The sequence below is a fragment of the Thunnus thynnus genome, chromosome 6, assembly GCF_963924715.1.
Source record: "Thunnus thynnus chromosome 6, fThuThy2.1, whole genome shotgun sequence".
NCBI lineage: Eukaryota > Metazoa > Chordata > Actinopteri > Scombriformes > Scombridae > Thunnus > Thunnus thynnus.
The window spans coordinates 3827011-3849702 of record NC_089522.1 but is presented as its reverse complement, the minus strand read 5'-3'; the positions used below and the strand labels follow the sequence as shown (position 1 = coordinate 3849702).

Sequence of the window (22692 nt, the reverse complement as noted above, 5' to 3'; positions counted from 1 at the left end):
TCTCTTTATGACAATAATCATAACACATTATAAAGCATTTTATAATGACATAAGGTATATAATCACAATACTTAATTGCAGGTCACTCGATGACATTTTTTTGCAAGGATCACAGTGTATTATAATTCTCATAGTTGTAATACATTATAATGATTTTATAATAAATCAATAATCACTGTCATAATTCATGAAAACATGATTATAAGTTAGTTACAACACCAGGATCCCACCGGGCATGTGTGTGTGCCGCGTTTCAGCTCCAACACAGTTTTGCTCTGTCCTCTGCATGGTGTCCTATCCCACCTGGAGTGTTTCAGAAGCAGAGCGTTTTGTCTACAGGGAAGCCAAGCACCTTTTAAATTCAGTTGCACTCCTACTTAAGGAATTACTGCAGCCTAGCCAAAGCCAAAGGAGCGTCTTTAGGCTACTGTAATTACTGTAGTAGCAGGGCAACTAAACTGCCCGATTTTGTTAACTTTCTCAGACTTCATTGATTTGGTCATTTTCCTTGATTTTTGTACTATTGGTAAGTAGGCCATGTAGTTAAATGGTTTCTTAATTTGTCTGTTTTAATTGTGTTTATTATTGATATACAATGGGGAGTCTGCACAGGGTGTTTAATTTTGAAAATTGACCGGATGCTCTATGTTACTGTCTGACTGGCCTGAAGAAACCAGAGGGTTCATTATAATTAAACTTTAGAATATATTACACACATATAAAACAGAATAACATAACAAGGCTGTACAGTGTGACAGTTTGATCACATATGCTATTAAAAATAATTCTGTGCGAAGAGAAATATGTATCCACTCATATGTGTGACTTGTATTAAATTACTCTTTTTACTTGTAAAACTTTTAATGCACTTAGAGTAACTAGTGTTTCACCTATGTTGGCAGGGGGGTTGGGGCTGCGCTGAGTAAAAGTCGGGAGACTAAGCAGCCAGACATTTCTCCGTTCTCTATTTCTCTGCTTAGTGTCTTCAGGTTAGGCTAACCCATTGTTGCTAACTGTGGAGCTAACCACCTTAACTTTTCCAGCAGTTGGGGAAACAACAGACATGACTTTTCTTGGTCTTGACAAGCTGCAGCATTTCTTAACTTACACACTGTAGTCTGTACTGTACATTTACTATCAGACTGACCACTTATCACCAACCTTTTCCTCTGCTCCGCTCGCATTCACATCACTTTTCTGCCGCTCGCTCTCTCACTCAACTACTCACTCACCCACTACGCACACATATTACACACTGCCGTATTCCTTAAAAGGAGCTACGCTACCAAGAGTTGTCTAGCTGAGCTGCACAGAGGCTCCCAAACGCTATTGATTTCTGAATGAATGGATATTTGGCCTTATTTTTGGCATTAAAAAATACTTTTTTGGCCTGGCAGGGGTTCTCATTGCCTGATTAGTGAAAAGCATTGATAATGCATTATAAAATGATAGATATGATACTTTTATAAGTCATTATATAATGCTTCATAATGTATTATGGTCATTGTTATAAAGCATTATGAATACTTAGAAGCAGATTATGACTCATTATAAGTATATTTATAATGCATTATAGACATAGGCGTCATGGAAACTGTTACCATGTTTATTTTAGTCATTGTAAGGGTTTAATTCTGTGTGTGTGCGCAGATTTAATTCTTGTAATTCTAATTTGATGGACACTGAAAGGAAATTCAGATTGTGTGATAACTGCTCTACACACTTGTGTTAGGGCTGTTTTGTGTTTTTCTGAGGGACGATTCTATCTGTGAGTGGAGCTGCTTCATCTGCCATCCAGATCCTCATCACTGCTCGTGGATACCGTCATTATGGCAGGATGCTGACATGTGGATGTTGTGCCGTTCCAGGGGGGCAATAGGAACCAAATCAAAGGGAACCGAACTAAGGAGCATTCTATTTTATTTAAATTTTTCCTGAGATCTCAGATTATTTTGTTCTTCTTAGGCCCAAAACAGACTTAAAAACTGACCACAACTGATGTCATAAAGAAACTCAAAGTTGACAAACAACATTAAAGGAACATTTGAAGTGAAGGAACCCAAGACCAAATAAGACTAACAACCTTAAGGTAACTTAAGGGAAAACAAAGACTGTCAGCTGGTCCAGAATGCTGCAGCTCGTCTTTTGACAGGAACACACAAGTGAGAGCACCCCGGTACTGGCTTCCCTCCGCTGGCCCCCAGTACATTTTAGGATTGATTTTAAGATTTTATTGTTTGCCTATAAATCATTGAATGGACTAGCTCCAACCTATCTCTGACCTCTTACAACCACACATCCCATAAAAGTCACTCAGGTCTGCTGACCAGTCGCTTTTAGTTGTGCCATGATCTAGGTTGAAGCACAGGGGTGATCGTACCTTTGCTGTTATAGCCCCCAAACTCTGGAACAAGTTGCCTCTGCATATTAGACTGGCTCCCACACTGTCTGTTTTTAAATCCTATCTTAAAATTTTTATTTTAAGATAGGAAAATTTTTATTCCTTGGCTTTTAACCCGGTGTGTTAAAACCAAGAAATGTCTTTTTGTCTTTTAAACCAGTCTTTGTGTCTCAATCGTGTTTTCATGGCCTTTGTTATCATGATTGCACAGCACTTTGGTCAACTGTTGTTGTTTTTAAATGTGGTTTATAAATAAATTTGATTTGATTTGATTTGATTTTTAGCTGTGTAACCTTTGTGTTGAATATTTTGCAAGGCTTTAACTGCAGAAAACAAAGAAATTACAAACTAGCAACAACAACTAATAACAGTGACAGTGGTGATATTGATCACTATGAGTTTATTATTTTGATATACCTAAAGCTTATACAACATTCAGCTACTCGGCAATATGATTTGTGTTGACTCTGAATTGAATTTCATTTTACTCACAGTTGTTCTCACTTCATAAAATTAATGTCTTACTATTACTGTCTATATGTCATTTCCATATTGTTGGAAAGCAGTCCGGCTGCGTTCTTTAGACCTTCTGTCTAAGTCATCTTAGTAATTATGTGGTTGTAAGTTGATCCTACCAGATTAAATGGATAACTTAATACCAACACATGCTTACTTCAATCAGAGAATGTAACTTTTAGCTATTTATGTATGCAAGCACTCTTGCGTTGTCATTGGAGTTTGTCCCAGGACTTGATTCCAACAATCAAGTCGAACCTCCCAATTCCAACAACCAGTTAACTTGCCCCCCTTTGCCATCACCTGTGTCTTCCCCTGGGCATGACAGGTCTTTCTCTCCTGAAAGGTATGTTGTTTTGCAAATGCATGGTTTTAGTCTTTAGTAACATGTCTTGTACATAAGGATGTGTCTAGTGATATGTTATACTCTTTTTATCAAAAAATGAGAAGACTAAAGCCAGCCATGTATTGAGTCATGTATATCTTATTCCTCTGTGCCAAATAGCTCCATTGTTGTCCATACTATTAAAAAACATATTAAAAAACTACACTGTTACATTGGCTGACATTACGAGTATGAACATACACACACATTAGTTTATTTTGACTGAATCCCACACACACCATCCTGATGCCACAAGTACTAACTAGCTTGGGAAGTGTGGAATAAACTGCTGCTGAAAATAGTCCCCAACAAAATCAACATTTTGTCATCTTTGATCAGAGTTTGCAAATAACTACAGTAGCCAGCCTTTTGTTTTTATGAGATTTGCTGACAAGTAAAGATAGAATATTGCCAGCTTTATCATTCAATCCCTTATTTTTTCAATGTTTGATTTTATCCTTATACAGGACTGACCTTAGAACCATTCTGAACTGACTTGGGGAGAGGATTGATCAAACTTCATGTCCCACCAGCAATCAGATCAACATATGCAGAGACTACAATGGCAATGTCCACAATGTACTGAGGAGTACCCTTCAGGCCTTCAGACAGCGGTATTTCAGTCCAGAGGCCAGATTGGATGTGGTTTTTGTTGATAATGAACAAACAGCTGAAGGTGCAGTATATGGTGGTGGACCCACTCGAGAGTATTTAAGGTTGCTGATGAAGGACCTGAGACAGACAAAAGATAGACCCTTGACACTTATGGTAATTTCTACATGTATTCCATTTATGTGTTGAAATGTGATGATTATGAAATTTTTAACACTTTTAAGTTTAGTTGCATGAGGGGAAAACCCAGCATTTAATCCTATGTGGATATCTCACTTATCCTTGTTTATTATTGTTGTTGTGGTGGTTTTGTTCTGGTAAATTGTGACAAAATGTCCTCAACACATCCTCATACAATCTGTAGGAGCAGCATCTCTATGGGGATTAGTGCTGTGGTTTCTCATCTGACAAGAGAACTTGAAACGCGTATGGTATGAATGGTGAAACATTCAGCATTGGACATTCCATTATAGTAATTAAATATATTCTGTTTACAGCCTTGGAAAAAAAAAACTGTATACACAGATAGCACGGATGATATCTGTGTGTGTAATTCATGGAGGCGTGGCGCCAAATTTCTTCTCACAGAGGTTGTTTAGTCAGCTTTTGCGATAAACCTACTCACCCTGCAACACTGGAGGAAGTGAGTGAGAGGCTTTTGAAGGCAAGTCCTTCTTTCAGTGTACACTGATAAGGAATATATCATCAAATCAAACCTGTCTCTTAGTACCTCAGTGTGATCCACAGCTATTGTATATTGTGCTAGCATTCACGCTACATTCAAGGCAATAATTGTTCATAACTATTCTAGACTAAAGAAGCAACAACAGTTGAAGATGCAAAAGCTGCAATAGAGAAAGAAGAGGACAGTCTTGCTATTGTTGGAGCTTGCAGAAGCATCACAACACTGAAGCAGAGGGATGCACTGGTGCAATCTGCTGTTGACTTCTTTTTTGAAGGCAGATTAAACAGTACACAGTAATGGACAAGGGCCTACAGCACGATGTATCTGCTGTTGGCAAGTGTTGCCATGTCAGCCAATAAAAGATTTGGATTGGAATTTTTCTACGCTTTAATATGAGAAGCACTTGCTGATGGGCCTCCAGTTGCTCTAGTCAACTAACTCACCATGCACATCCCTAGTATACACAACATAGGAGGCACTGGTAAGTTCCATTAAAACAAAACATAGAGTGGTGCTGCTTCATATTTGATGTGATGTATATAGTAAATGCTGTGGAAACAACATTTTCATAAAGTAGAGGCAATAAAGTGATGTACTTAGTTGTTGCTGATATTTTGGTTGATTTTTACATTTTACATGCAAATGTGTGTGCAGGTGGAGGGCTTCAACACCCTTGGACTCCTCCAGGAGATTGACTAATCGATGTTGAAGGTACTAAACCCTTGTAAAATAAATCCTCAATATAATAAGCTTTTTTTAAAATTGTTAAATGGAATATAATTTGTCTTGGGTTGTAATCATTGTCCTTACTCCTTATAGCTGCTGTGAAAAAAAAGTTAGTCCAAATCTACATAGTCTCATCTGTTAACCATAATACACACATTTGTGCATTCAGAAAGGAGTTTTAAATTAATCATGTGAATGTGTTGGCCTGTCTGTCCTGGCATGCAAGGGTTGTAATATGAACAATATGTTAAAGAGATTTTCTAAACATAAAGAATGCTATAAGTTTAATTAAAGAAAACTTGCAAGTTGCTGTAGGATAATTGTTTTGAATGAAAAAAACATTATTTTAAATGCTCAACAAAAAACTCCATTTTCATTCTAGAAGGAGAATGTGCCCCCTTGACCTTGGAGAATGTCCTGGAATTTGCATCTGGGTCCTCTACTATACCTCCCAATGGCTTTCTCCTTCAGAGAATAGTCGGGCAAGATTTTTCCAGAAGCAAACACATGTAACATTCTTTCAGTCCACAGAGACTTTGACTCATTCAAAGCACAAATATGCAGTGCTCTTCTTTGGGCACCAACTGTTGGTGTAGCTTAGACAGCCACCAGTTTCATTGTGCAAGTTTTAAAGAAATGTTGAGGTTTCTCATTTTCACTATTTCATAGTGCACTGATCTAAATGTGTTGAATTTAAGATTTTAAGTAATATTTAAGAGGTGTTGAATGTTGACACAAATGAATTCTGTCAGTCATTTTATTGCATTGTATTACGCTAATGTGTAATATGAACAGGAATGCAGGTTGTTGGGAACTACCAAATCACTACAACCATGCTGAATGTACAGACCAGGCAAATAGACTTTTTTTGGCCACAGCAGTGCAATAAGATGTAAACAAAACTCACTTATTATCACCTTATAACGACACGTTGAACATGATAGCAAGCAGCTGCTTATTTACATATTCAGCAGACACAAAACAATATCATTATCCAATTGTAGTGGTATTTCTCTTCACCTGATGAATGCCTGTTCAATATTCACTCTCCATTTGTTTTGGTCTTCCCAAAATAATATCTGGTTTGATAACTTTGTCTGCTATTCAATGATTGGCAGGTAGTTTACAATGGATTTTTTTTCTCCTAACACAAGTGGTTAGATGCTGAAATGCTCGGTAGAGGTGAGGGGAACTGCAGTCTTTTTTTTGTAAAATCCTCACTATCAGTGACCACTTTCACAAATATTAATCATATCAGCTGTTAACTACAAGTTATAAATGGTCAATCACCAGTACTCTTATCTGTATGACAAATCATACATGATCCAGCATTTCTCGAAAAATGCTTACTGTCTCAATTTAAGTTTGTATTGTCTCTGGCAATGGTACAGTTGGATTTTGCAGTGTTGCCATTTCTGCCACAGATAGGGCACGGGACAGCTCCAACTCAGGAATGCGAACTCCGTCTGTCACAGGTCTCTTCAACCCTCTCCACAACTCTGCATTCGTCATCTGCCTGGAATTTAAATGTTTATTAGGTGTAAAAGTGATACATTTATTTCTGGTAAGGTTACATATTTTGGCACTACATTGATTAAAAAAATCACCTGACAAAAGTTTGTCCTGTTCTCATCTCTTGCTTTGCTCAACATCAGCTGCAGCGGGGACTGGTTTCTGGCTGATCTTAAGGAGTGGTGGTGCTCTCCATGCTCTCTGGAATTGTTGCAGATGTGACTGGATATGTGGCATGTAACATCTATGCAAAGCATAGAGGTCTGTCTCCTTGTCTGGATTAAGCCACCCTTCAGCTTCCAGGTGAAGAAAAATGGTATAGAGGTATAGTGGTATACATCCCTCCACAGCTGTTCAAAAAATAAAACAAAACAAAACAACAGCTAGTCAAAAACACTAGCGGGTCCATTTCACCATTCATTTGTCATTGCCATCTTTTCATTGACACACTGCTGATAAGTACTAAAAACTATTGGGATATATAATTTTTCATTGTATATAAAATTAAAACATATGCCAGATGATGACCCAACAAAACACACTATTCACATTACCAGGCATTGTCTGCATCTTTACCAAACTTGATGACTAGATGTGCAGTGCATGCTTAAATGCTATTCACAGCAATATATATTCATTTTTCAGATTGAAAATTTTGCTTTGAAGAGGCCAGAAATGGATACAACTGACGATGACTACTGTTCCTCTATTTATGCAGGAAGATAAACACAGATGACTTGATGAATTCAAATAACTCCCAACTGTTGTTCATTATATATATATTTATACAAATTATCTATAAGGTAATTAAGACAAACACAGCCATTATGTGAAGGTAAAGCTACACAGATGCTCCTTGATGGACCTCCACTTTCAGTTCAAAATGAATGTGTGTGTTAAAAGTAAAACAACTTAACATATATTAATTACATTTATCTCATCCCAAGTCTGTTTGCTTTGTGAGAGGGCAGGAATAACTTGTATAACTGATAACCCCCAGGGCAGACAAAAAGAATTTTAAATAGGCTGTCTCAAATATTTTAACTCCAAGTATTAGAAAGTAATGTGGTAATGTCTGGACTCATTAGACTATATGCTAAGAGAATAGAAGCCTTTTATAATAATAATTATCATTTTTCCAAGTGTCATTTTAAAACCGAATGTACTTTTATTTTTATTGATTTGTGTAATTTATGTAATTAACAAGTAAATGTCTGCAAAGAAAATGCAATACTGTAATGCAAATATCTAGAAACTCAACTTATCAAATTACTTCATTGGTGTGTCAAGCACCTCTGATTGTAGACACTTCTTCCTGCAATGTGAGAGTTCCTATTGAGTCCACGACTGGTCGCCATGAAGCGTGCCACCAGAATGTTTTCCCCTCCCTTATCTGGGCAGACTGTGGAAGGGAAACTATACTGTTGTACTGCAGACAGGAAACTATCCAGGACAGTCTGGGCTCTGTTGTTGGTCGCTGCAGTCAGGTAAAGGATGAGCTGTGAAAACCCATCAATACCACCATGTACAACCACTCTCCATCTGCATATATGAAAAAGAAGGTCGTTTAAACCACTTTCTGGAAGAGGTAGCATTGAAACACCCATGATAGTGTGGCAAATGTGTGTGGCAAAGTACAAAATTTTAGATTAAGACCATAACTAATCAAGGAAGTTGAAGGAAATGTCATCCCCCAGGAATGATGCAGATCACCTTTAGATAAAAAGTATGCAGAACACCCCTCATATAAATACAGTGTGAATGAAGTTGTTGCTCTTAAGTAGTTAGAAACAAGTGAGATTCCTGAATTGTTAGAGAGTCCATACTACACATACACCCACACCCTCCTACCAAAATACACCATTATCTATAGTCAACTCACTGCCATAAACAGAAGTTGTGAAAGCATTGCAACTGTTCTACCGTATAAGCTTATGGTTGCCATCAATATGCCAAATGCTGTTGAGAGCTACAGAGTAACATCTTCGCTTTAAGATTCGTAGTGACAGCCTGCGCATCACTACCCCTTGAGGATCCGCATGTCCTAATGATGCCAACACATGTCCCTTTATGAAAGGAGCGTTACATTAATACATGATGTGGCATACATTGTCCACAAGTTTATCATAAATACAGTTGTATATGTTACTTTTACAGTTCATATAAATTATGAGGATAGGCTATTTAAAGGCATTCTGACTTCAAGATTATTAGCTATGATCTATAACAAGATTAAAAGGACAATGTTTTTTGTTGAAAGAAATGTGTTGATCACTCTGCTGTCTGTGTTCAATTACATTGTACAAATGAGCCAAGTGCTCATACTTTTGACAAAAAGTTTCCTTGATCTTAAGTGACCCAATATCATCTTGTAGCCAGTGCTGGGGTATTGGTGATGAATGTCAGACACAGTCACATCCAACTCCTTGTCAATGATATTGCTGTTCAAGTCATCTCGTCTGAGTAAACACAAAGTCGCAGCTATTAGAACCAAAGTTGAAAAAAAAGGTGAATAAACAATATTTAAATTTAAATTTCTGCTGAAACTATTTTGTCATAGTATCTTTCCTCCGTCAGTGAAAATGATATTTTCTAAGAACAACTTGCATGGGCTGACAGTTAGTGCTAGGTGTTGTTAGCCTTACCTAGCTAAACAGCTAGGTTTCTTACCTTGATCCCCACTGGGCCATTCTGCGATGGAGAGTTTTCAAAGACACACCGAAATGTCTCGCTATCTCCCTGCATGGGATTCCAAGGGAGATCTGCAGCTGTAACTGGTCTCTTTGTATGTCCAGACAGGGCAGAATCACTGAAATGTTACCCTTTTGGCAAATTAAATGCTCCACCTCATTAAATTTAGCCCGAATAGCGTCTTCTAAATGCCACTGGCTGGATGCTTCCAAGTTTTCCCTTAGCTGAAGCACCCTCGTCAGAGTTGTGTTTGAGGCTGTTTCTTCCATTCTAGTGCTTCAAATGCGCAATTCTTCCTCTACCACCTTCTCGTTCCCACATCCATGTCATACGTCAGCATATGACATGCCAAGTGATAGCGAATCGGCAAGCTTGTTACATGGCTAATTTGCACTGTTTTACCCTTACCAGTGCAAGACCCAGAGTGTCACGAAAAGGCTAAGTGGAGAGGCTAAATGGAGAAGCTAAATGACTCAGCAAATCAATTAGCTAATAGGATAAGGAAAATATAAGGGAATTGCCCTTTCAAATGCCTGATTGCTGTATTCTTAATTCAGTTTGCAAATTCAGTTATTTATTTGTTTTTAAAACTGCATTTTCAAATTGATTTTGAAATTCCATCATTTATTTAGGAATTCATTAATGTGTTTTTTAATGATGTATTTATTAACTGTTTTAAAATTGTTTTTATAAATCCTTTTTTAATTTGAACAATTTATTGATGGATAATTATTTAATTTGTTAATTCTTTTTATAGTTCCTGTTTTTATTCATGGATTTATTAATGGCTTTGTAAACCAATTTATTAACTCCTGTTTTTATTGTACAATTAGTTATTAATTAAAGAAATGCTTTATCACAATTTCTGTTACCCTTGTGGTCCTCCATAGATATCTGCTTTAGACTGTTCAAAATACTGTACACTCACAGACTTGCAGCAAAACCGAGTATTGATGATCATACACGCATGAACAATTCATGCACATCACATGCTCGAGGATGTAACGTACAGCTGAGCGCTGTTAACGTCACAAACATTGCACAGTTGAGGACTTGGTTACAAAGCTGACTGTGGTTAATTCAAAAGTATTGTGAGCAGTTGTGGCACTCCTATAGACACTGGAGATATACACATTCTGTGACTGTGAAAAGAACTGGGTGTATCAAAAGAGTTCCAGTCTGTAAACCAGTGTTTTGTACATGTTTGATGGTATTCAAGAACTTCAGGTTAAAGGTAATGATGTTGAGGACAACATCTCATTTTGAAGGGTAGTGTGTAACAGGTGGAATAATGTACATTACCAGCATTTTCATGTTACATTTTATCTTATGTTTAAAATGTTGTTGTCAGCTGCAGCAGTTAGAGAATAGCGGATTTTGTGTTTCCTTATGTTTTATGTTGATGATATCACCCTAACACTGGCAGTACTAATAGTAGTTGTATTCACCAGAGGGCTCCAGACAAAAATATCATCCCTTTTCAGGTATGAGTCCTTTCGTAGAAACATTTTATATTTATATTCACGGGTTTGTTGAATGTGTGTGAAGTGTTCAGAAAAATATCAATATTGCAGTATGTCCACTTATTGTAGAGTAATTAAGTAATTAATTAAGTTAAGCTCTGTCATCGATGGAGTTAGTGTAACCACTTCAGTATGGATGAGCTGAGTTATCATATTTTGTTTTGTTAGTTTTGTTTCACTGTAGTATGCTTTGATTAACTTCAGCCATTACAGAGCTGACCAGAGGAAAGTTTGTGTCCATGTATTTTTCAGAGAAATACCCTTTTCAGGACTTTTACAAGAACATCCAAGCGAATCCCAGACAGGACCCCAGGTGCAGGCTGTGCAAAGATGCTCCTGAGACAGTTCAGCACATTATAGCGGGGTGTAAGATGCAGGCAGGAACAGTGTACATGGAATGCCATGACCAAGTGGCTAGCATAGTGCACAGGAACATCTGCACTGAGTATGGGCTGGAAGTCCCAAGGTCTGAATGGAAGACACCTCCTAAGGTGGTTGAGAATGACCAAGCTAAGATCCTGTGGGACTTCCAGATCCAGTCTGACAAATTGATGATGGCTAATGTGGCCGTATGATGTAGTGGCTCTCCATGCCACTACATAAAAATCATTTGCGCCCTTTTTGGCTGTAGAGGTGCGTGGCTTAGCACTGGCCACCACCCCCTAAATACGGCTGCTGCTTCAGTATTTTCTCAGTTATTGCTGTTTCAGCTATTGTTTCACCGCTGCTGCTTCGCAGCTGATGCCTTGCGGGTGAGCTGTCCTGCTGACTGAGCTGCATGGTAACTCCTGCGTACAGCTCTGGCCACTCAGTCTGTAATCCTTTTTAAATAGGTCGTTTTTCTTATTGTTTGCGTGTATTTTCTTTTACTGACATAATTATTCCCTTTACTTAGTTAGTTTATTCTTTTTTTTTTGATTTGTGTTAAGAATTAAAACAATTTGGGTTATTTTAGTGTTTCAATATTCTGTAAATATTAATTTGGGGCCTATGTAGTTGTTTTAGATTGTATTGTCACCACCAGGGCTTTTGTACCGTTGTTGTTTGCTGTATATTAATTTTCTTTTCTTTTACTTCACAGGTGCTGGGGACCCAATCAGCAGTCCACTCCTCCGGTGGTGGGTTTCCTTCGCACTCCCAATTTTGTTTGCTGGTTTGCTGTGTCACAGGTGGTTTTTCTTTTGTTGTGAATTCGCCTGCCTTGGTTTGATCCCTGCTGCCTTGGTAAGCCCCAACCCTTTCTTCCCTTATTGGTTTGTCTTCCTGTGCCATTAATTCTTGGGTTATGCCCCGGTGGCTGACATTTTTAGGTAATTACCTTTTTTTGTTTCTTTTTCTCATATTTTGTTTAATAAGTTATTTTTAGTTGAACACGTCCTCTGCCCAAGTGGAATTTATTGTCCCAAGCGACAGCAACATCAGGAAGAAGGAACATGAGAAGCTTGAAAACTACCAAGGGCTGAAAGAGGAGCTAGAAAAGACGTGGAGAGTAAAAGCAACAGTGGTGCCAGTGATAATCGGAGCACTGGGGGCTGTGACCCACAAACTGGGAGAGTGGCTCCAGCAGATTCCAGGTACGACACCTGAGGTCCTGTCCAGAAGAGCCCAGTCCTAGGTAACAGCTAAGATACTGCGTAGAATCCTCAAACTCCCAGGCCTCTGGTAGAGGACCCGAGTTTGAGGAAGACACACCACCCCCCAGGAGGTGGTGTGTTATATATATATATATATATATATATATATATATATATATTTATATATAATATTTCAGTTGAAAATTTATGGCATAACGTTATTCATTGCCAGTGTCATTGTTAGGCAGTGGTACAGTAAATCACCAGCAGGCATCAGTGTCGCTACATGAGCAGTGTATGTGCAGGGGGAGTCACAGGGAAATCTCGCTTGACCAAATCAGATAATGAGAATCTCTGTGTACAGCATAGAGGCAGAAAATGCTGTGTAGTGATTGTCAACTTAAAGTGATATTTGTGCATTCTGCAGGCAAGCTAGTGAAGTTATTTCGGTACTCTGGGCTAGGACCAAGTTTACACTGTACTTCTGTGGCACTGTGTTGGGTTCTGTCAGTGTTTATTAGCAACTGTCTACAGTTAGCCAGTTAACAGCTAATGTAAGGCTTACGCCTGCCATTGTAGCGGTCAGAGTGCAGGGCAGGAGCCTGGACAAGGAGCCCTCATGTGAGGAAGCCACTGTCGCTCCTGTTAGTATTTTGTATGGCTGTTTATTAAGAAATATGGTGTTATGCTGAGCCAAGACTATTTTTTTTATTTGTTTGAGAGGTGGTGTAATCTTTTATTTTTATGACTTTGTGGTATTTTATTATTGTTTATTTTGAGAAAAATCAGAAAATCTTTTGTACAAGATAGAGGCAGTGATGTAGCGATTGTCAACTTAAAGTGATTTGTGCATTCTGCAGATCCTCATTAAATGTGTGGCACCGGATTGATCCATGTGACATAATTCTGTGCACCACTACATGGACAGTCCATCTCATCTAAGGCTTGGAACTTATTGTTCAGCTGTAGAGCCACTGGGGATGGTGACCAAATGGAATGTTTACCATGGCCTTTGTTGTTCCTGACCAGGACCCATAGCTCCAGGAGGCAGGGAGTGGAGCAGAGTTGGGACATGGGTTTAGCTCCAAGGATCAACCACACTTCATCCTTTAAAGCCAGGACATCAGCCAAAGGAATCGGCTTGCCTTCTACACCATGATTAACTAATCCCTTTTCTTAAGTTCCACCTTCAGCCCTCTTGTTGTCTTTCAGCTGTGAGTATTTATGCAGGCATTTTCCACACACAGCCATGATTTTAGTTGTTTACGTTGGTTGGCTAGATTAACCACAGGTTAAAGACAAACAAATCTAGCCAAGCTAGTCTGATCTGGGCACTGCCGGCAAATCACCTGTAGATAGTCCAGAACACACAATAATCCCAATAGTCTCTATAAAAACTGCGTAACTTACTGTGATAGCCATTCTACCAAGGTCCAAGGTCCATAGGCAGCAGGAATCAGGAGTTATATTCACAGGTAAGTTACTTGCGCAGCTGAAATCCCCGCACTGTTCCCAGGGGTAAGGTCTTTCCTCATACAGATGGTGATCCACAGCCAGCCTTCCCGGTCAGGACTTCCCACGTCAAAACTCAGTGTTTCTCTGATGCTGTTTTGTGGACAGAAGACATCCGATGCGGCTGGGAGCCAAGCTGCCAGCTGCAGTCATGTTGTCACCGAATGAAAAGATCCACATCCGATGACTAAAATCCTTCATCTGGTTAAAAGATTCAGTTAAAAACAACCAAGATCTACAAAGTGTATGACAAAAATGTGCCCTAAAACTGGATAAAAAGTCAGCCAGTGGGGTAACCACACAACAATCGTTGCATGGTGAAAATTATGTCACTTGCATAACATGAAATTTTCATTAAAATTTCTACACTGCAATGAATCGAGATACTATGCCAATATTGAATGAAAAGGATTTTGCCTTTCCTGCAAAATGTTGCACTTTCTGCACATGGTAATGTTTTGTAATTTTCAGATTTCACTGGATGTGTAATTTTCCTTTACATTACATTTTTTTTAAGTTTTAGGAGGTCATCCAGTCAGAATTATATTCAGTCTAATCAAGTCAGGCAGGCTTCCATATTGTTGCAGGTCTTCGTGGTGTTTGTCAGTAGGGATGCAAGATATTATCGGCATGTCATCGGTATCGGCCGATAAAAGCTCTAAAGTGAAACATCGGCATCGGCGAATTCTGCCGATTATGAGAAGCCGATATGTAGCCTTCTCCTCCGCCGCCTGACTGCGCTTCCCTCGATGGACTCTGTCACCCCGATGGGCCCGGTGCTTCCTCCACTTCACTCAGCTGCCCGTCAGACCTGCTGCTTCTTCCCACTTTAACCTTTGGGTCGCATTAGTGGCGTGTCTTATGCACTTTCTGTGCCAGCAGAGTTGGCCTGTACTTCGGCCAGAGGTTGGCAGCTGGGAGTGTGTGGCCTCGGAGCCATGCGTAATACACAAGCTGCATTGGACTCCTGAGGTAGGCTGGCTCATTTCTGTCTGGTGTTCATGCGCTTTTTGTTTGGCTGCTAAGAAAATGTGACTTTGTTTTCTGATTGCTGTTAGCAGTCGTCGAGCTGCCTCTCTTCGCGGCGACCTCTCACCTGTTCAAACCGGCATACTCTCTATAACTGGACACTGTGCACCTTACCTGTTTTTATGCTGATGTTTTGTTTTAATTGATGTTTTTTTTTTTTTTTTTAATTCTTTTATACTTCTATTTCTTGTAAGGTGACCTTGGGTGACTTGAAAGGCGCCTCCAAATAAAATGTATTATTATTTATTATTAAAAGACAACAACTAACAATCTGCATTTCATGTTTCCTGAATTGAAAAATTATAGTTTTACATGAAGGTCAGTGTATAAACATATGAGTATTTCAGTGTGTCACAGACAATGAAGCCATTTGAAATAATTAAGACATTTTAAATGAGTTGCAGCAATGTCATCCAACATCACTAGTACTACCCCTTCATTAATATGACTTACTGCCAATTCTGAGTTTGGCAGTGCAGTTGTTTATTCTAAATAGAAATGGGCTCTTAGGAGTCTAAGTGGAAATTCACAGCTAAGGTGTAAAGGCACATTATTAGATTTCCTGATGCTACAATGATATACATTCAGATACTTTTAATTAATCAATTAATTTAATTACTTTGGTTCATACTAAAATATCTCAACAACTATTGGATGGATTTCCATGAAATTTTCTACAGCCATTCACGATGACTTTGGTGATCGCTTGACTTTTCCTCTAGCATCACTGAGGAGTGAAATATCTTGACATCTATTGAATGGATTGCTATGACATTTGGTACAGACCGTTCACATTATACCTCCTCTACATCAGCATGGTTATGAATATATTAGAATGCTGACAATAGCATTTAGCATAAAGCACCCCTGTGGATAAACACAGCCTCACAGAGCTGCTAATGTAGCTGTAGACTCTTAGCCTTGTTAAACTTAATTTGCATAAAATACCAAAAATGTTATGACACTTAGTTGGCATACTGGATGATGGTGTCCGCAAAAAAGTTGCTATAGTGTCTACAACCTGGCCTGCAAGCTACAACTACAGAAGCGTGCTACTAGCATACTAAGCTAATACTGCATGTTAGTAAGCTGATACTGCATCTCCCTTGCCAGCTACCTGTCACTCAAATATGCAACATTGAATATTAATTAGACACTCTGGCCTGCACCCTCAGTGGCTGGGAAACAAATGGGACTTTTTTTTTCTCCATGAACTTTTCCGATACAGAAAAACCATAATGCAACACAAGACAAAAGCAGCTAATACAAATAAAAAGGGCAAAAAAACCCAATAAAAATAAAAATGTACAAGTAAAATAAAAAACAACAGATTTTTACAATTAAAACAGCAGTGTTTGGGCAGTATGTTACTTTTTTCAGTAGTGTAAGGGAGTAGTAGAGTAGTGTAAGGGATTACAATTTCAAATTCACTACTTATATTACAGTTACTAATCCAAGTAATGCTCTGTTACTTTTACATTTGAGGGTTGGCACACTCACTGTCTTACTGGATTAATGGATGGTTGATATCAGTGTGGTCTCTGCGTTGAGCAGACAGATTGCTCTGGAGGAGGAGAAATGCGACTCGCTTTATTTCCAATGACATGTGTACTTCGCTGGCTTAGTAATGTTTGCCACGGGTACGCCTACATTCAGGAGTCACCTGATGCTAGTTTAGTTCAGAATTGGAAGTTGTGTGAATCATGCAGTTGGGGTCTGGACTTCTGGAGTGCTGTGTGCAGTTAACGAGGCTACGCTAACACTAGCTGTTGGATGGTCAGTAAATCCTTCCAAATTGTGTCCTGCCCACTTGCTAAAACACAAATGTCTCATTTTCTATTTCTACATGTGTTAAATGAGATGCAGTGTGTGGGTGTGGAGGACTTTGTGTTGTTTAAAAGGGCAACTTTGATGGATTTGACGGCTGAGTAATGAAAGTAAAGTAACAAGTAATATAACACATTATTTTTGCTGCTGAGTAATAAGTAATGTAATTAAAGCTGCAAGCAGCGATGAACGGGCCCTCGCACCTCCATGCATGTTGGGCCACGATGCAATCGAAGGTCTTCTGTCATGGGCATGTAGATGTCTTCAGACCCGGGCTGTTTTCAGACAATGTGAGAAGGAGATAAACATCACTTCCTTTGTCCACTGTTTTGCCTGCTGCTGGGGCTGCTTTGCTGATTTCTTAGGGGGCACTATTCAGCCAGTTTGTATTACTGAGGGAATATTGTCATGTAGACATGTTCAGGCCGGGACTCTTACAAACATGTAAAGTTTGGTGCAGACTGGAGCATGTACAATAAAGTTATAACAACTTCCTCTGTCATGGCGAAGCATCAAATCTCAATTGTGTGAGGATGAGAATTTTCTGCAGGGTGAGACATGTCTGTCTTGCTCACACCTGTGGCATCAAAATTATGCAAGTTTTGGGCCCATTCACTTGAATTTCAATTAGTAAACAAAACTCTTGATGAGTTTGTGTGTAAAACAAATTAATTTCCTAATTTTCATCAAGTTTATTTTTAGAAAAGTAAAGACTTAATCCACATGACCTGGTCAAAGTTTGATTGAAATGTGTACTGTCAGGTATGTAGAGACAATAAGTGACTGCAGCTGGACACAGAAAAATACTCTGCTCTGCTAGGTGCTTGGGACCTAATTAAGGAAAAACTGCAGTACAGAGCTACAAATTTTAGTAGTCAGATTTTATTTTTCTGCAGCACTTTATCACTAAACTGTCACTCTCACTCAATGAGCATTCAACCATTTGTTTGACACAAAGTTCATGCCAAGAGATTGCCTCCCCATTGGTTTACATTGTAAGGTGTGATGTGGCACTACAACTTTCAGGGCTTACAATATCTAAACCGATGGAGTTATTACAAAGTTTTTAACAGCTTTTGTTCAGCACAGTGTCATAAGTCATGTCTTCAAGTTTGAAGCCGATACCATTAACGCCCTAGGAGGGGATAGCGATTCTTGAGGGTCCAAAATTGGCGCAAAGTCGTACTTTGATATTGCGGACTTCCTGTTGGATTTAGGTCAGGGGTGTCTGTGTATGATTTGTAAGTCTTGATGAGACGAATAATTGAGTTTTGGTTTGATCTCTCTACGACATTCCTACGGGCCGTGGCAGCCATTTTAGATACATAGGTGGCGCTATAGAGCACATTTTGGCACTTTGGGGGATAATTTTTACATTTTATCAAATTTTTCACCAGACCTGATGTGTGTGCCAAATTTGGTGAGTTTTTGAGCATGTTTAGGGGATCAAATTAAGGGTTGAAGTGGCATAATAATAAAGAAAGAAGAAGAAGAAGAAGAAGAAACAAACAAACACACAAAATACAATAGGGTCTTCGCCCCTTTGGAACTCAGGCCCTAATTACTTTTACAATGACTAATCTGTAATCAGCAATTAGTTACAATTTTTAAGTAACTTGCCCAACACTGAAAAACAGGAGGGATATTTCCCTCATATTACGTTTCCTTCTTTGTATAAATTTAAAATTTAGGCCAAACGTACATGCATATGTACACATACATACATATATATATATATATATATCCAATGTCCAATGGTGGACAACAATAAAAACAATAAAGTCTGCCACTGCAAGTCCATATTCTTGTTCAGATATGCACCTGTAGACACCTATCTGTAAAAAGCTTTTTTCTTTCTTTCTTTCACAAGATTGTCATTGTGGTTTTAATTTAGCTTGAAAATGTACAAGGTCACTGGCTGCTTCACAGTGGCTGTGAATAACAATATGAGCTGGGTCCCTGAGTCTGTTTGTGTTTTGATTTGCATTTTGCTACTTAACCAATTGGTATGGTCATTGACCTCTGAGAGCATCTGCTTCCTCTGGCTCCAGCTCCTCAGTGTGGACACATAAAGTGAGCTAATTCCTGTTTACGGACAGAGGCCCCCCACCCACAGTTTGGTCTCCTTGTTCATGAGGTGCTCAGGGACTGGCAGTTGGTCCAGCTAGTCCGGCACAATTAGGGTTAAAGCCAAATTGAAAGTCAATGTCCTCCTATGGTAAAGTATTACCCAAAGTCATAGTCTTTCTTCTCCAGTGGTAGTAATTAAAAATACAATCACACATCTTACTCTTTTTGTCACCCCTCCGTCTTTTCTTTTCTTTTTTTTTTTTTGCTTCCTCATCTTTGCCTTCTGGCCTCTCCCTTCTCTGTTTACATTTACTTTTTTCAATCTTGTAGCTGGCTTGGATGAGAGAGCTCTCTCTCCCAGATTAAAAAGTGTCTGCGGGATCTGTACACTGTATCCATTGCTTCTCCCCAGCCACCAGGTAATGCAGAAAAAGCATTCATCTCCGGGGCCATTTCACACGCCAGCTAAAGTAATGGTCCCCAGGGAACTTTAACCGCATCATAGGGAGGAGGAGGGGAAGGAGTAGTGAAACAGGAGGGGGAAAAAACAAGGGAATTTTTGGTGTTTGGTCTTGGTAGTAGCAGTTTGCCCCGATAGGACTGTTCTGTCAGAGAGACAGAGTTTGAAGGAGCTCATCGTTTTTTGTTCTACAACACAACCCTATTATTCTGTCTGCTCACCAAGCTGGATCAGATGAGTGTACAGACTCTAAAGTGCCCACACTGACAACACTGTGCGACTCACAAACACACAGATCAGCACACACACACATGCAGCACTGCAGGTACAGTGTGACTGGAAAGAGACAGTAAGGCATGTTGCAGGAATGTTTACACTCACTCACACACACACACACACACACACACACGCATGCACACACACACACACACAGTGTTGGGCAGTAACTATTTACATGTAACAGCATTATGTAATTAAATTACAAAATAAATGTAATTGTTATCCGTTACAGTTACTGAGAATAAATATGCAATTGAATTACAGTTACTAATCAAAATGTTAGTGATTACAAAGGGGTTATATCTGAATATATTATTTTTGATAAAAAGCTTATATGTAAAATATAACATTCATTCTGTTGCTTCGCGTATTTTGTCATGCAGGAATGCCTTCATATGGCAAATTTCAATACAACGTGGGTCAGCAAAGCCGTTGGGACAAATTTGAGTGCATCACCATCAAACTGTCTCTACATCTAGACAGGCTTCATTCATTTGGCAGTATGTGCTTAAATGTTGAGCATTGTTTTTGATTGGTTCTCTTGTTTGAATTTACACCGCCTCTCATTTGCCAATCAAATCAGTGTGCATTGCATTGCCTCAAAGTAACCTTCCCAACACTGAGCAGAAAGCCCAGTGTTTGTATTTGTATCTGTATTTGTTGAGGCAGCAAAATTATTTGTATTTGTATTTGAATAAAAGTGGAAAGAGGCTTAAAAATCCTGTTTTTGTTTTTATTACGCTTTTAATTTTAGAAAATTAAAGTGTTACAATAAGTGTTCGTAAGTAAACTACCTTATGAAGGAAGTCCCCACACTGGGTCTTGAACTGGAGTCTCCCAGATCATAGACGACTGCGCTGACTACTGAGCTAAACTTTACTCATCACCTCATTGCAGACAGACCTCTAACTAACAAATATTTTTTTTAATATTTGTATGAAACAAATATTCGTAAAAAACCCATTATTTGTGCTTTGCCGAATAATGTATGTGTATTCGGGCACACCCCTAGCACACACATATACACACATACACAGTAGGCAAACACTTCACTCACTGAGCGTTTGTGTATTCAGAAATTAAAGATGTAATCTAACTCAATATTGACTTTCAAACTGACACAACTTGACCAAGCTTGAATAAATGTCAGTATACTACATGTCATCATCATTTTCACAACAATAACATTTTCTTTTGAAATTCTTCTTTTCTTTTGCATATATATATTATTAGTCAATATTGGATTATTTTGTTTGTAGAAACACCAGAAAAACACAAAAATACTCCTAACATTACTATGACATGGGAGGCCAAAGAAGAAAGCCAATTCTAGTTAACTGGCTTGTCTTTTCATTTTTTACTTATAATAAAAAATTCTGTAAAAAGACAAACTCTATCAATTGTGCAAACCTACCAAGTTCTCCAAATTAAACAATGAAATATGTAGAATACTCTCTATATATTTTATATATTCTATATATAAAAGTTGGGTTGTATTTATTTGTAAAATCAGTTTATCTTTGTTCATGTTGCGTTATATTTGTTTGCTGATTAGAAAACACATTTTTGAGCACAATAATTCATTCACAAATTGTCGTCGTCAATTTGTGGATCATGAAATATTCATGTGTCACTAATATTGACACCAATTTCACTCTATATTCTTGTTCTGGGTTTTTTTTTTTTATCTACACTGCTCTCATGTTTTGTGTTAAACTTAAGCATTTGTCAGTGAGAGCTCTCTGACTCATAAGTCAGAGAAATATAAAGCTTCAGTGTAAGCAAATGTAAAAAGTTGCTGAGAATAATGAAAAAAGACAGAAAAAATGGGAATCAAAGGATGTGAAGAAGAGGGAAAAAAGAAAAGATAAGGAGTAATGGGACTAATTGGAGCAATGGGACACTGGTGAAGAAGCCAAAGACGAAAAGTGAATAGTTTAAAGGTGTTTGTCTTTTTCCTTTGTTCTCTGTTTTACTTTTTTGAACATCATTAACATTCTAAAATTGTGTGTGTGTGTGTGTGTGTGTGTGTGTGTGTGTGTGTGTGTGTGTGTGCTTGATGTCTGCACTAGTGTCTCCAGTCTCTTCTGTGATCCCACGACAGATCACAAACACACACACAAGCGCAGACACACGCGTAGTCCCCGGAGCTCCTGAGAAGCGGAGATTGCCTCTTTAAGGTGGAAATCAATATCCTTTCTTTCCCCATCTCTGCTCTCTTCCTCCTGTCCTCTCAATTCCCGGGTCCTCTCTCTCCATCTCGCCGTGTCTCTCAGCCACTTCCTGCACAGATATATTTCCTTCACGTGAGACTCTTCATCAGATCTGAGCCATACACCAAGTGAACACCTCTCTTGCCCCGCCGTCTCTATGAGGGTCCCATCTCTCACACTATAACTTTCCATATATACCTAGCACCACCCTGGAGCTGAGGATTGGGGCATGGTGCAATTGGACTACAACTGGTGGCAAGTCAGTGTGGGGAGGGTGTGTGGGAGTTTGGGTGGGTGCTTGGTGGTGGAAGGCCTTGCACCCCTTTATTTGGCAGGGCTAAAAATACAGCAGGGAGATTTGGCAGGGGAGAGTGATAGAGAGGGGGACAGGCTTAAGGAGGTTGCAACTATAGTGCTGATTTCAGTGCATGTCAACTTTGAAGGGCAAGACTTTCGAGAAGGTAGAGTTACACATGTGCTTTAAGACACATGTGCTTTTGAGATTGACTTCCATGTGATTAAGATACACATTATACATAGCTACTAATTTAAGGCAAAAATACCATAAAATACTAGTGGTGGAATGTAGCTTAGTACATTTACTTAAGTACTGTGGGCCACTTAAGTACAATTTTGAGGTACTTTACATTAGTATTTCTTTTTTATGCTACTTGATA

General features: G+C 38.8%; 1 long non-coding RNA gene across 2 annotated transcripts in view; it reads right to left on the bottom strand.

Moving 5' to 3' along the window:
• Positions 1-5377: 5377 nt before the first annotated feature.
• LOC137184038 (uncharacterized) overlaps positions 5378-22692 on the bottom strand; it is a 19327-nt gene continuing 2012 nt past the window's right edge. Inside the window, exons 2-5 of one of the 2 annotated variants that reach the window (XR_010928609.1) lie at positions 9163-9296; positions 8131-8379; positions 6933-7187; positions 5378-6841 (exon numbers count right to left, since the gene is read on the bottom strand). This is a non-coding gene — a long non-coding RNA (uncharacterized lncRNA). The remainder of the gene's footprint in view (positions 6842-6932; positions 7188-8130; positions 8380-9162; positions 9297-22692) is intronic. The other variant, XR_010928610.1, reaches the window with a different exon arrangement.